This window comes from Euprymna scolopes, chromosome 28 (assembly GCF_053919585.1).
Source record: "Euprymna scolopes isolate OS-2025 chromosome 28, ASM5391958v1, whole genome shotgun sequence".
In the NCBI taxonomy this organism is placed as follows: domain Eukaryota; kingdom Metazoa; phylum Mollusca; class Cephalopoda; order Sepiida; family Sepiolidae; genus Euprymna; species Euprymna scolopes.
In genome coordinates, this window is record NC_136509.1 from 83653235 (window position 1) to 83667094 (window position 13860).

General features: G+C 33.7%; 3 non-coding genes across 3 annotated transcripts; 1 reads left to right on the forward strand and 2 right to left on the reverse strand.

Moving 5' to 3' along the window:
- Positions 1 to 3392: 3392 nt before the first annotated feature.
- Positions 3393 to 3464, reverse strand: Trnae-uuc (transfer RNA glutamic acid (anticodon UUC)). Its single transcript has one exon. It is a non-coding gene; the product is annotated as a tRNA-Glu (tRNA).
- Positions 3465 to 6130: 2666 nt separating this feature from the next.
- Trnae-uuc (transfer RNA glutamic acid (anticodon UUC)) lies at positions 6131 to 6201 on the forward strand. Its single transcript has one exon. It is a non-coding gene; the product is annotated as a tRNA-Glu (tRNA).
- Positions 6202 to 8040: 1839 nt separating this feature from the next.
- On the reverse strand, positions 8041 to 8112 carry Trnae-uuc (transfer RNA glutamic acid (anticodon UUC)). The gene has a single exon. It is a non-coding gene; the product is annotated as a tRNA-Glu (tRNA).
- Positions 8113 to 13860: the final 5748 nt, after the last annotated feature.

Consider the following 13860-nt stretch of genomic DNA (forward strand, 5'->3'; position numbering starts at 1 on the left):
TGTGATTTCATAATTTGTATTGAACTATGTAGCATAATATTACTTTATTAGTATTTATAAATGCTTATTAATTTGTCTCATCTGGGTTAGTTTTATATTTAAAATACAACGGACACTATTTTCATAGAAATTTTAATAAACTCATATTTGCTGTTATTGGTTTCACTGTTCAAAATAACTTTTTCGGACTACCCAGAAAAAGTACCAGCTTTATGGGAAAAGAAAATGTTTGTTGATTAAATATATTTCTCATTTCGTGGAATTTCCACAGGTCCTGGAAAAAAACAAGTATAAGCAAAGAAAACTTACTGTCAACCTGTTTCACTCGGAAAAAGTTAAGTGACTGAATTAGCTGATCTAATTGACATATTGTGTGAACCTTTGTTGTAATGATGTGCAGTAGACTAAGTATTATGGTATTGATTTGATGCCGTCCAGGAATAATATGTCGCTAATAACTTCGCCAGACATTTTTAATGAATTTGCTATTGGGTTGGCCTTTATAATATAATCTGTAATTGTATCGGCTTCTATGCGTTTTAGAGATGTCAGTTCAGTACATAAAGAGATAATTTTGAGTGTTTCTTTCGATAAATAATGCTCTCTTAATATGCCCACTGCTTTGCAGACATCGTCCAGGGCTTCTCTCATATACCAGTGATAGACTTTAGTCATCTAAGCACTGTATTAATTCCGCAAAGACAGTTGCATTCTTTTAGCAAAAGTTGTGGATGTTTCTGTTTTCAGGTTGTGCCTGAATTACTTTGTGTAACTTTTGGGTACGTAAACATCCTAAAAATTTCACTTGCCACAATTCGAATTTTGATTTTGATCTATCGAAGTAAAGTCTCCCGTTGGCTCCATAACTTCTTGACTTGTAAGCCATGTTTAGTTGCAAAAGAGTTTTCGATGGTAAGTTTTTCTACACAAGTCCTGGAGATGACGAATTCTCAGTAGACAGCTGTTCAGTACAGGTTCCTGGCTTTATAATTTTTCTGCCAAAGAACTAAAGATCCTTCTCGTGTTGACAAGAAAAAAAATATGCGCAAAGTTGCAAAAAAGGTTTAATTTTTATGGAGCAATTCTGGTTTCTGATTGGGTGATAGCAGAACGTGAATTAATTTGATTCATCAGCAGCAGCGACTGTGACGGAGCGACTTCGGCTGCAGTGAGACAGGATAGTAGTACATGTCAAGGATCCGTTCTTGACACTCAGATGAGAGGCTGGGAACCAGCCAAGCAGTAAGCACCTGTCGGACTGACGTATACACTCCGGGGTAATACCCAGGAGGTCCATCCTGCCAGGCCTTGCCACTGGACTTCCAGGTGGGGCAAGTTTATTGTTTGTCGCCTGAGGCGCCCCGATCGGGGATTGCCGACGGGGTCACTAGGGCAATTTTTGCAATTGCAGGAATGCCCCGCTTTTAGGGGAGTCTGCTTAGATCCCCACTTTCCGGCCTTGTGCCAAATATCCCTGAGGGAGGCAGCAATTAAATAACTACCTCCATTATTCGTGGTGGGTATGAGTCTCCTTGTGCCTTTGGCAGCTTGGAGACTAGGTAGAAAGTACACATCAAGGATTCGTTCTTGACACTCAGCCCAACAGGTGCGGGGCTGAGAACCGGCCCAGTACCTATCAGACTTAGGTACACACACCACCTGGGTATTACTTAGGAAGTCCACCCTCCCAGGCCTTGCCACCCGGCTTTCGGGTGGGGCAAGTTTATTGCTTGTCGCCTGAGGCGCCCAGACCGGGGATTGCCGACGGGGATGCTCAGACAATTTTGGCCGAGGCAAGAGTGCCCCTCTTTTAGGGGAGCTTGCTTATTCCCCACTTTCCGACCTTGTGTCATACATTGCTGTAATGGGCAGCAATCAAACATCTACCCCCATTATGAGTAAAAAATATTTCAACAGGAAAAAGAGAGGGGAGAAGAAAATATGAATTAAGTGGGAGGAGGTAAAACACAGTGACAGAATTGAGAAAAAAATTAGGGTTAAGGTAAGATTTGTCCGTTAATTGTTATTAGATGAAAGATAAAAAAAAAAAATCAATCCTGAATTTGAAAGGCTATTTTAATATTTATTTCGTGTAATTTAGGCGAAAAAAAAAATGAAAACAAATATTGATTAAGTAAGTATTAATTTAAAATAGATTAAGTGAAAAAAAAAAAGTAACGTTTGTTTTTCTCCAAACTTTTTCAACATAGAAGTAGCCACGCTGAAAAATCCCAAAATGATTTAAATAAGTTTGTAGTTTGTTTTTCTGGTTATACAACTGAAAAATAATACGTTCCCACGTGTAGAGGAGACAATTAATCGATTTGATTGAAAAATGGGCGATTTCATCGATTTCGATGACAATAAAAATATGGGAGAACACTGGAACATTCAATCCCGGGTAACGTTGGGTTTCCCTGCTAATAAAATATAATAATGATTTGAATTTCTTTCTCAAATTAATCAATCGTATTTCAAACGCAAATAAATCACAGATGTGTAAGTTAACCAAAATAAATTCTTAATAATTTCCCAATGGCATTTCCTTATAGAATAAGTTATTTCGGAAATAGTAATGACTAGCAGGTCGCCTGGCGTTGCCTGGTCATAAAACACGCTTAAATATGATATTTTTTAATTCATGCAGATTTCATGTTTATAATTCTAGCGCCAATTCTCTATTGATTATCATATTGTACCCAATGTATATTAATGATTTCAAAAGTTTTAAAATAAATAAATAAATAATAATAATAATAATAATAATAATAATAATAATAATAATAATAATAATAATAATAATAATAATAATAATATAACTAAGGTGCCATTAACCAAAATCGAAACCAAAGCATTTAGCACTCTGCAGCTGTTATCGTTTAAGCTATCGTCATATTGATAAGAAATAGTTAAAAATGAACCGATTTAACGTATATTTGCGCATGCGCAGAAGAACACTTTCAGTCGACTTGCGCCTGCCAAGTATAAAACCTTTTTCAATTTTTACTCTTTTAACCGCTATTTTTATTGGTGTTTACACCAAACTGAATTAATTACAATGTATGTTTAAAAGAATATGGAAATTAGCTAGATCTTTTGCAGATGAATGCGATTCCATGACCCATATATAAAAAAGTTGTATTTTCTTTTTAAATAAATAAAAAAGGGGTTTTAATATAAATATGAATGCACACAAAATCCCAAATTTATAGGAGAATAGATAGATTAAATCATACCCTGCTTGAATGACACGCTTTATAAGATTTTAAATTATGTATGCCAATCAATAATAGGTCAGTTAAATAAAGCCGCAACCGGAATCGAAATAGTATATTCTCATAATACCGAAAAAAAAAGAAAAAAAAAAGAAAGAAAGAAAAAAAAAGTTAACGTTCCCACACCGGGAATCGAACCCGGGCCGCCTGGGTGAAAGCCAGGAATCCTAACCACTAGACCATATGGGAGAACGCGAGAAACATTTTTGTTAGATGATATTTATAATAGAAATAGTAGTTTTCATCAGCAGCAAAAGTGTTTTCCATTTGCCATACTGATAAAAAATAAAGAACAAAAGGAAGAAAAATATGCTTATGGTCTATTGGTTAGGATTCTTAGCTTTCATCCAGGCGGCCCGGGTTCGATTCCAGATGTGGAAACGTAATATTTTTTTTCTCGATTTTTGTGTAATTTGCAATAATACGCAATATTAATTCAACACTTCTTATTTCTGATCGAAGATTGATTGAGGTATACATATAATGTTTAAGAGCCTTGACTGTCGTACAGGCGGTTGGGTTTCAATCCTGGCTTGAGGTTACTAGTTGCCTGTCTAGCAGAACTGGTGACCTGCGAAACAGTACTGTATGTGGATAATTATATATATATATATGTATATAACTATTTCTTAATTATTTGATCTTTTCAGCTTTAAAAAATGTTGAAATTTTTATCAACGTATATTTATTTTGTTTAGTTTTCGTAACTTGAAATATCGGTGGGGGGGAGGTAAAACACTTAAAAAATATTTCCTCTGATATATTTAATGAAATCTATTTTTATTATGTAAGTTTATTTAATACTGAATAAATATTTAAAAAAATTTTAGGAAGATATGACTATTATTTTATTTTTTTCTAAATTTTTAAAACATGGGCATGCTGTGCCAGTTGGCACAGTTTAATATTCAAATTTAAAATCGTTAAATACAATTTAGGCGCGCAGTGCAATTGATTGTTTCGGCGCGTTAAAAAAATGAAAAATGACACCCACGCAAATTCCGGCGTGACCTTTATATACCAAAGGTGCGTACGTAGTTGAAAGAACCCCATGTGATGTCTTTCGTCCAATGGAATTCCTCCTAAGACACATTTTAAAACTGATTTTCTAGAGCTCGTTTGGAGCCGAGCAAATCGAATATAAACATGCACAAACACAAAATCTATCTCTTTAGTCTCTTAGCCTTTCGAGTATTCTTTCGTCTCTTTAAACTCTTCCGACTCATTCAACGCTTTCTCATATGGACTTACCACGCGTGCAAGCATCAATTGTTTCATTTCCACTGCTCCGCGCATTAATACTCTCTTTTAACAGACGAACATTAATATTGTCAATGTTACAAATTTGAACATTCAAAGAACACAAAAAGAGACTCTCCATCTTTCATATGAACTCAAAAAAGGAACTCTGAAATATTGAGAACTATGTTTTAACTTGTTATTGTTTGTTATTTCTATTCCAGAAATAAACCTCCGTTTGTGTTGCACTGTTGCACATAAGATTTCTTATTTTTATTTTTATTATTTGTGGAGGAAGTCAGTTCCCAAAAAAAAGGCCAGGCGACCCCCACAATGCCTACGGCTTACAAAACCGTCACTACATAGGAATGTTGTTTCGAAGCGTCGATAATGTAAACACTATTTTTGTTTCGCATTTTCATTATTTTTGTATGCTGTAAAAATTTAAAAAAAATATGGGTTTGTATTACTGTACACATAGATTCTAAAAAGTTGTCAAAAAACAAATATATAACAAATAAATGTTATCAAAGGCAAGATAAGTTACTTTTCTGCCAAACTGGATATATTTTTTGTGTTTTTATTCAATGTAACATATTTATTCAGCTCGGAAAATATATAGTGTTTACCGATGTATTCAAAAATTCAAGATGGCGTCTCACACCATCTTTAACACCGTAAGTTTGGGAAAAGGTGTTATAAATAAAAAAAACTATACAAAATACTATTAAAAACCCGCCGAATATATGTCAACCTATGTCACGGTAACATATATTGAGCGAGTTTTTAACAGTATTTTATCCGGTTTTTTATTTATAACACCTTTTCTCAAACTTACCGTGTTAAAGAGAGAATCAGACGCCATCTTGAATGTTCCAATACATCGGTAAACACTGTATGGTTTTCGAGCTGAATAAACATGTTACATTGAATAAAAACACGAAAAATATATCCAGTTTGGTAGAAAAGTAACTTATCTTGCCTTTGATAACATTTATTTGTTATATATTTGTTTTTTGACAACTTTTTCGAATCTATGTGTACAGTAATACAAACCCAAAAATATTAGCAGTTTATTTGAAGCTTCTTCTTTTAAATGGTAATAAAGTTAGGATGATAATATTAAATTAAATCACAATTACCTTGTGTTACATATAGGGGAGGGTAAAACTGGGGCAGGGGTTGGAGATACCTACATTATGAAGTTCGTTTTAATGACTTTTTTTAATAGAAGTAGGCGTTTATTATCAATATCAGAGCGATAAAGAAACCTAACTATTTAGATATATCCATTTAAATGGACTTTATGTGTCTGGGAGTGTTCTTAGATAGGGGTTGTATCGGAATGCTTTCGATAAGTATCGAACATCCTTAAAACTACGCCTTTTTTATTATATAGAAGAGATGTCAGGGCGAGAAAGTAACTCAACTATCAAGGTATATAGATTTACGAGGATGACCCCCCCTCCTTCCATAAAAAAACGACACGAAGCCTGTTTTTAATGTAAACAAAGCCAGCCTCCTATTTGACCTATTAAACAAAGTCAGTGTGACTGCATCTCGTGCCTTTTGGTGATATTATAAATAGTACCTAATTCTAAAGCTGGCTGTAGGTCTCCTATATGGTCTAGTGGTTAGGATTCCTGGCTTTCACCCAGGCGGCCCGGGTTCGATTCCGGTGTGGGAACGTTACCTTTTTCTTTTCTAATCTTTTATTGGTCTCATATAACTTTATATGTATATATATCATTAGTAGGGATATGACAACAGCATATTATTTTCCTTGTTTTGACTCTCATATGTTTTTATGTAGAGTGATGTGGTTCTCGGCTGATTAATTGCGTCTAACTGTGTCGGATATACACTCGAGTGTAAAAACAATGAAAAGAATATGCTGTTGTCCTAGCCCTTATCATTAGAAACGCTAGTATGTTTATATGTTCTATACCTACTTACATATGAAAGACTGTTTGTGAGTACATTCTTTATGGAATCCAGAACGGCTGAGCGCCGAGTTTATATCTTTCATTTCACATAAATGAACTTTATGTGTATGAGAGTGTTCTTAGAGAGGGGTTGTGTCGGAATGCCTCAGATAAGTATCGAACATCTTTAATCGGCGGAAAATCAGATTAAACAATGAACAGTCTGATTTTGACCAAAGTTAACACCTTCATACAGTTTAACATGAAAAGTGCATTCGAAAAATGTTATCACTGCACAAGCAGAACACCCGACGTATAAAACTAACAACAGATTCTTTGATAAAACAGAAGCACGTTCGAAATTTTAGTTTTTTTAAGCACAATTAAACCGTAATACTTGGCTTTTGCATTTTGAACTTTAATTCAAGCTATTGCATATAAAAATAATTTCATGAAATCAACAGTAGGTTCTCTACAGTGCAATGTAGACTACAATGTATCGTGGACTAAGTTTCTACGGGGGGCATGTCAAACTTGCACCGTGATGGATCCCCATGTAGAGGAGACAATTAATCGATTTGATTGAAAATTAATCGATTTCACCGATTTCGATGACAATAAAAATATGGGAGTGTGGAACATTCATTGGTAAGCATTCAATCCCGGGTAACGTCGGGTTTCCCTGCTAATAAAATATAATAATGATTTGAATTTCTTTCTCAAATTAATCAATCGTATTTCAAACGCAAATAGATCACAGATGTGTAAGTTAACCAAAATAAATTCTTAATAATTTCCCAATGGCATTTCCTTATAGAATAATTTATTTCGGAAATAGTAATGACTAGCAGGTCGCCTGGCGTTGCCTGGTCATAAAACACGCTTAAATATGATATTTTTTAATTCATGCAGATTTCATATTTATAATTCTAGCACCAATTCTCTATTGATTATCATATTGTACCCAATGTATATTAATGATTTCAAAAGTTTGAAAATAAATAAATAAATAAATAATAATAATAATAATAATAATAATAATAATAATAATAATAATAATAATAATAACTAAGGTGTCATTAACTAAAATCGAAACCAAAACATTTAGCACTGCAGCTGTTATCGTTTAAGCTATCGTCATATTGATAAGAAATAGTTAAAAATGAACCGATTTAACGTATATTTGCGCATGCGCAGAAGAACACTTTCAGTCGACTTGCGCCAGCCAAGTATAAAACCTTTTTCAATTTTTACTCCTTTAACCGTTATTTTTATTGGCTAAACACCAAACTGAATTAATTACAATGTATGTTTAAAAGAATATGGAAATTAACTAGATCTTTTGCAATTCCATGACCCATATATAAAAAAAAGTTGTATTTTCTTTTTAAATAAATAAATAAATAAGGGGTTTTAATATAAATATGAATGCACACAAAATCCCAAATTTATAGGAGTATAGATAGATTAAATCATACCCTGCTTGAATGACACGCTTTATAAGATTTTAAATTATGTATGGCAATCAATCATAGGTCAGTAAAATAAAACCGCAACCGGAATCTAAATAGTATATTTTCATAATACCGAAAAAAGAAACGTTCCCACACCGGGAATCGAACCCGGGCCGCCTGGGTGAAAGCCAGGAATCCTAACCACTAGACCATATGGGAGAACGGATGTCAGCCATCTAAATTATATGCTATTTATAATCAGCAGTCATGTTTATTTTTGTTTTTTCTTAAACCATTGTTTCTTAAATCGGATGGCTGGTGGTAATTGAAATGCATTTTGTAAGAGTATGGCTTTTATTGATTTAAATAGAATCAAACCTGAATCCGTATTCAGCATTAGCAATTCCCGGTCCTTCAACTTGCGTGTGCAACAATTGCCACCAGTAATTGCATAAAGGAATTGCATTACCTTATATCCAGAAAACTACTTATTGCGGAAAATTTAAATGCGATATTCGTTTTTATAATACCCGAAAACGTTTTAAATGTGATCGTTAAGATGGAAAGTAAGTAAAAATTTAGTTTTATTTTTGCATAGAAAATTATGACAAAATCATAAAGGTCATCATAATTATAATATTAACGTCCCCACACTGGAAATCGAAACCGGGCGGCGTAGGTGAAAACTGGGAATCCTAACTACTATGTATGCGGTTGAAATTGTAAGTAATATTACTAGCAGTTATTAGCTTTATCAGCAACTTTTACAAGATTTTTAAGATACGAAAATATGCATAATATTTTTCCGATTCCGATACCCTAAAAAGTTCCGATTTTTTCGATTATCGATCCCGATTCCAATTAATCGTCCAAACCCTAGTAATTTTGTTAATCACAAATTTGCTTTTGTTAAAAATGGTTAAATCTAACGCATTTTTTGATTAACCGATCTTATATTGAATTATATACGAAAATCAATCAATCTATTCTTATATTATACTAGACTGAGGGCCCGGCGTTGCCCGGATGTTTGGCGGTGTGTGTTGAGCAAAAAAAAAAAAAAAAAAGTAGTAGTAGGCAGGCAGGCTCGAACCCGTACCGCGAAGGAGGAAAAGAATGTGGACAATAAAATGTGACGTCTTTGCTGTTGCGCCCATCGCCAAACCGGAAGAGATGAATGTTTAAATTAAGGCTTGGCAATCAAAAAGCGGCGATGACTTTCGAAAATATCGGCGAAAAAAAGCGACCCCTCCCTGTAGAAAAGTACCTAGTTGAAGGTAAAGAAATTAATATTTTTAGCCAATTTCTCGATATTTGTCATCGAGTATCAAAATGATACCGATTTCGTAAAAATCCGTCGCCTCTGTCGAAAGTTTTTGTGAGATACATACATACATACATTCATGAATACATACATACATACATACATACATACATACATACATACATACATACATACATACATACATACATTTAAACAGACAAGTGAGATTTATCTATAATATAAAAGCGGAAGTATGTGTGTGTTTGTGTGTACATTTTTTCTGTATATCCGCCAAAGGCTTTTTTCGGGGTGCTTCTCGGCTTCCTTGCTCATTCTTATAACTTTTTATATGCTACCCAGATCATAATATCTCATACTTACAAAACGTGGTCGTAAATATATTTTATTTCGGTCACTTTAATCTTACAATTACCAACAAAATTCGCGCTGTGAATTCGTTTGCTGCTACTGCTACTAATGCGTAAGATTTGACCTAGAAAAACCACCTTCAATTTTTTTTAACCCTTTTTTTTTTCGACTAATCAAAAGTCACTGGTCCCCTGGTATGGCATCAGACTATTAACATCAAGGCTTTAGGTTCGAGCCTACCTCTCTCCCAAAACATTTTTAGCTACTTTTGTTCGTTTTGTTTTTTAATTCGAGCCTTCTTTTTTATCTACCCCCCCAACACACACACACACACACACACACACGGATACTCCTGCCACCCCATCGGGTTCGAGCCTACTCCCTCCCAAACTTTTTTCGCTGTTTTATTTTTTTGTTTTTATTTTCATTTTTTTTAATATTTGTTTTCGAACCTACCTTCCTACCCAAACTTTTTTCTTTTTATCTATCCCCCCCAACACACACCTACAAACACCCGGGCAACGCCGGGTACCCCCGCTAGTATAATAGATAAAGCAAGGATGTTTGTTAGTGTGTATGTATGTATGTATGTTTGCATGTCTCGCTACAATTTTCGGAATTCAAAGCGAATAATAATGATTCTAGTACTGTCTTAAAGCGCAGTGACTCGGACGCATAATATCTTAAATTTAGAACAAAATATTCATTTTTACTACCGTAACGACCGCAGAATCTGATAGGAAGGGGGTCACATAAAATCGTCATTTTCTAAACGATTTCAACGCCTACGCATGCATGAATCGCTTTCCCTCTCGGATACGTTAAATACATAAATTTGGGTCGACACGGTATGGCCGGAGCCAAATGGGCTATAGAGTTGGCCCCATACTATTAGTTTTTGCATTCGAGTTCGCGCCCACCTTACGGCGGACCTTCCGTTATTTTATTTTTTATTTTTAACATATTTTTGAAAATGTATACTTCGGTAAGTTTTTGCATTCAAACAGAGTTAAAAGATCTCTTAATATATATAGTTATTCATTATTTACTTTTCTCAAAACAAATAACTGAGACAATTTTTCGCACTTCTGCATGACAGTGTCATGAGGCGATTGAGACGAGTTATCGACTCTTGTTTTTTGAATGAGAAATGCCCTCTACCGGCCGTTCTATGAAACTCAAATATAAACAAGTGTCTCCGAAAACGCAAAAATATATAATAACGAAATAAATAACATAAAAATATACGAAAACCGAAATATTCATTGTATAAAACATATAATTTTAATATTTCTTTTTAAATGGGTGATTTATAAGTGAAATTAAAATAATAAACGTTAAAAACATGAAATATTTATAGATTGTTTTTAGATTTTGGGGTGGGGGGTTCTGTACGATTGTATAAAATGTAGCGACATATAATCATTTTATTTTATTTCATTATTTTCACAATAACATTATCTAAAAATGTATCAAAATATAATTTTATCAAAATATAATTTTATCAAAATATAATTTTAAAAACATGAAACATTTATAGAGGTCTTAGAATATTTTTTTTTTTTTTTTTGCAGAAAGATTGTTTGTTTGTGTTTTTTTTTTTTTTTTTTTAATTTTTTTATTACATTTTCACCCCAAACAAGGCAAATTGCCACTTTGGTGTAGGGGGCTACTATCAGGGGCAACAACTACTGGGGTACTATGTAGGGATTTGGGCAGCAAGGTGTCGGTTCACGTTACACTTGAACTTCTGCACGTCAGTACTGTTGGGGAAGCAGAGACCTGGGATGGACAATTTTGAAAATGGGCAAACAAAGTTAAGTGAATTTAACAAATCCTAATATTACCAAAATGACAACTGCTTTTTTTAAAATTTGACTAATGTATTTTAACTATATGCGCATATATTGTCTATATTGTCTTTAACTCTTTGCTTCCATGCGAGCTGTTTCTATTATTTTTTATTGTTTTTATTTATTTATTTTTTTTATTTTTTATTTTATTTATTTATTTTTTTTTTGTCACGGTAAGATTGTATAAACATATATCAAAACATCATTTTTGGTTTGTCAATAGAGCAAAATATAATTTTAATATAGAAGTTTTTATTTATTTATAAAAATGTATAGAAATTTGTAATAATATTGTTTTTTTTTGTTTTTTTTTTCTATGAGTGATACGTACGATTTATCGACCCCTGTTCGACTGAAACACGCCCTCTATTGGCCGTTCTTGAAACTAAAGTACACACATTCGCCTCATGGCACTGCCATGCAGAAATGCCCCAATTTTTTTCTTTTTATCGGCGGTTGATTTAGCTGAGGGTTGATTTGAAGATAAGATTATTATTAAATACATTAATATTACTTACGTAAATCACATTTTTTTTTTAAATCGTAGCCACTCAAAATTATTTTTCTAGCTCATATGCTCCTATTTCGAATTCGTGTAGCAGTGGACCTGGACCAACGTCAGTAGATACTTTTTTATTTTAACTGATATAAATTATTGCACAGTGTTGTCAAACGCAACATTATTTTCTTCTTTCATGTGGCCCAGGCAACGCCGGGTATTGGATTACGTTGTGTGTATATATATATATATATATATATATATATATATATATATATATATATATATATATATATATATATATATATATATAAATAATGTGTGTGTGTGTGTGTGTGTGTGTGTGTGTGTGTGTGTGTGTGTGTGACTGGTCACAAATAGGCTCCTATATGGTTGACTATTATAGAAAACTGATCACATATGATGATAGAAGATGTATCGAGACACAGGAATGGGTATGTTTGATCTGGCAGAACGGTGGTTCATTAAAATTGTGGGGTCTGCGTTCGCGCCTGGTCCACAAAGTATGGAAATTAAAAATTTTAAATAAAAAAAAAAACGTTTACAAGTGTGTTTGATATAGATGTACATAATAATACTTTGATAAGTATGTTTTAATTTAAATAGGAATGGTATAATAAAATTGTGTGGTCTGCGTTCGCGCCTGGCCTCCATAGAATGAAAATAGACACAAACTTTACTAAAGACTTTTCATATCTATCTGCGTAAGTATACTTTGATAATTATGTTTCAGTTTGAAGAAATATCGTATAATAAAATTATGGGGTGTTCGTTCGCACCTGACCTCCATAGAATGGAAATATGTCACAAAGTTTAACAAGGCTTTTTAATATAGATCCACAAAATATTGTGATAAGTGTTTCAGTGTGAACAGGTATGGTATAATAAATTATGGGGCTTATCTATTTTATTTTTACTTTAATCATATTTTGCTTTGGTTTTGTATACTCCCAAATTCAACCCAAAGTTACAACCCTTCCTTTTCATAATCAATCATACTTTCATAAATCAGTCCATTTTCCGTAGGCTGTTTTTGAACCCCGTCAACGACGGGTACTTTAGCTAGTATATATATATATATATATATATATATATATATATATATATATATATATATATATATATAACGAAAGTGTGTTATAATAATCATTTCAAACTGTGTTCGGTATTGACTTTTGCTTTTGAACTAGTATTTAAATTTATGAAAGACGTTCATGTAAGGCTTTCAATAAAAGGAACACTTCAAGCAGAAAGAATTTCTAGTTCTCATCATCATCATCATCATCATCATCATCATCATCATCATCATCATCGTCGTCGTCATCGTCGTCGTCGTCACCACCACCACCACTATTATTTTTTGACTAATTTTAAAATATTCTGTTATTCTGACCCCCCCCCCCCAGAACATTCATCATCAAGCACAAATATCAGTTGGCGTAAATGTATACCAACATACCGCAGTAATTTATTACTTACTAGAACTCGATGTGGAGGGGGTGAAACGATGAAATTCAGTGTGGCGCCGTGGCGGTCGTTCAAGCAAAAAATCGATAACTGCTTGATCGACTGACTTTATAGCATCGATTTGTTGTCCACCAATGTGGATTGGATGAAACAACATTTGATCGATTAGGATATCATACATTGATCGACTAGGATATCATACATTGATCGACTAGGATATCATACATTGATCGACTAGGATATCATACATTGTTCGACTAGGATATCATACAAACACCCCTATAGTCAATCCGTTGTTTTTTTAACCCCCCCCCTTTTATACTACACTTTATTCAAATTTTATATGAAGAATTAGGGGGGGGTCCTTAAAACAATATGCCATGAAGCCAAAAGGGAATGGGGGAGAGAATGGGGGAATAGGGGAAGAGAATGGGAGGAATGGGGGTCGGGGGTCATCCACTTTGTCTATTCCCATCGAAAATATCTCCACATGA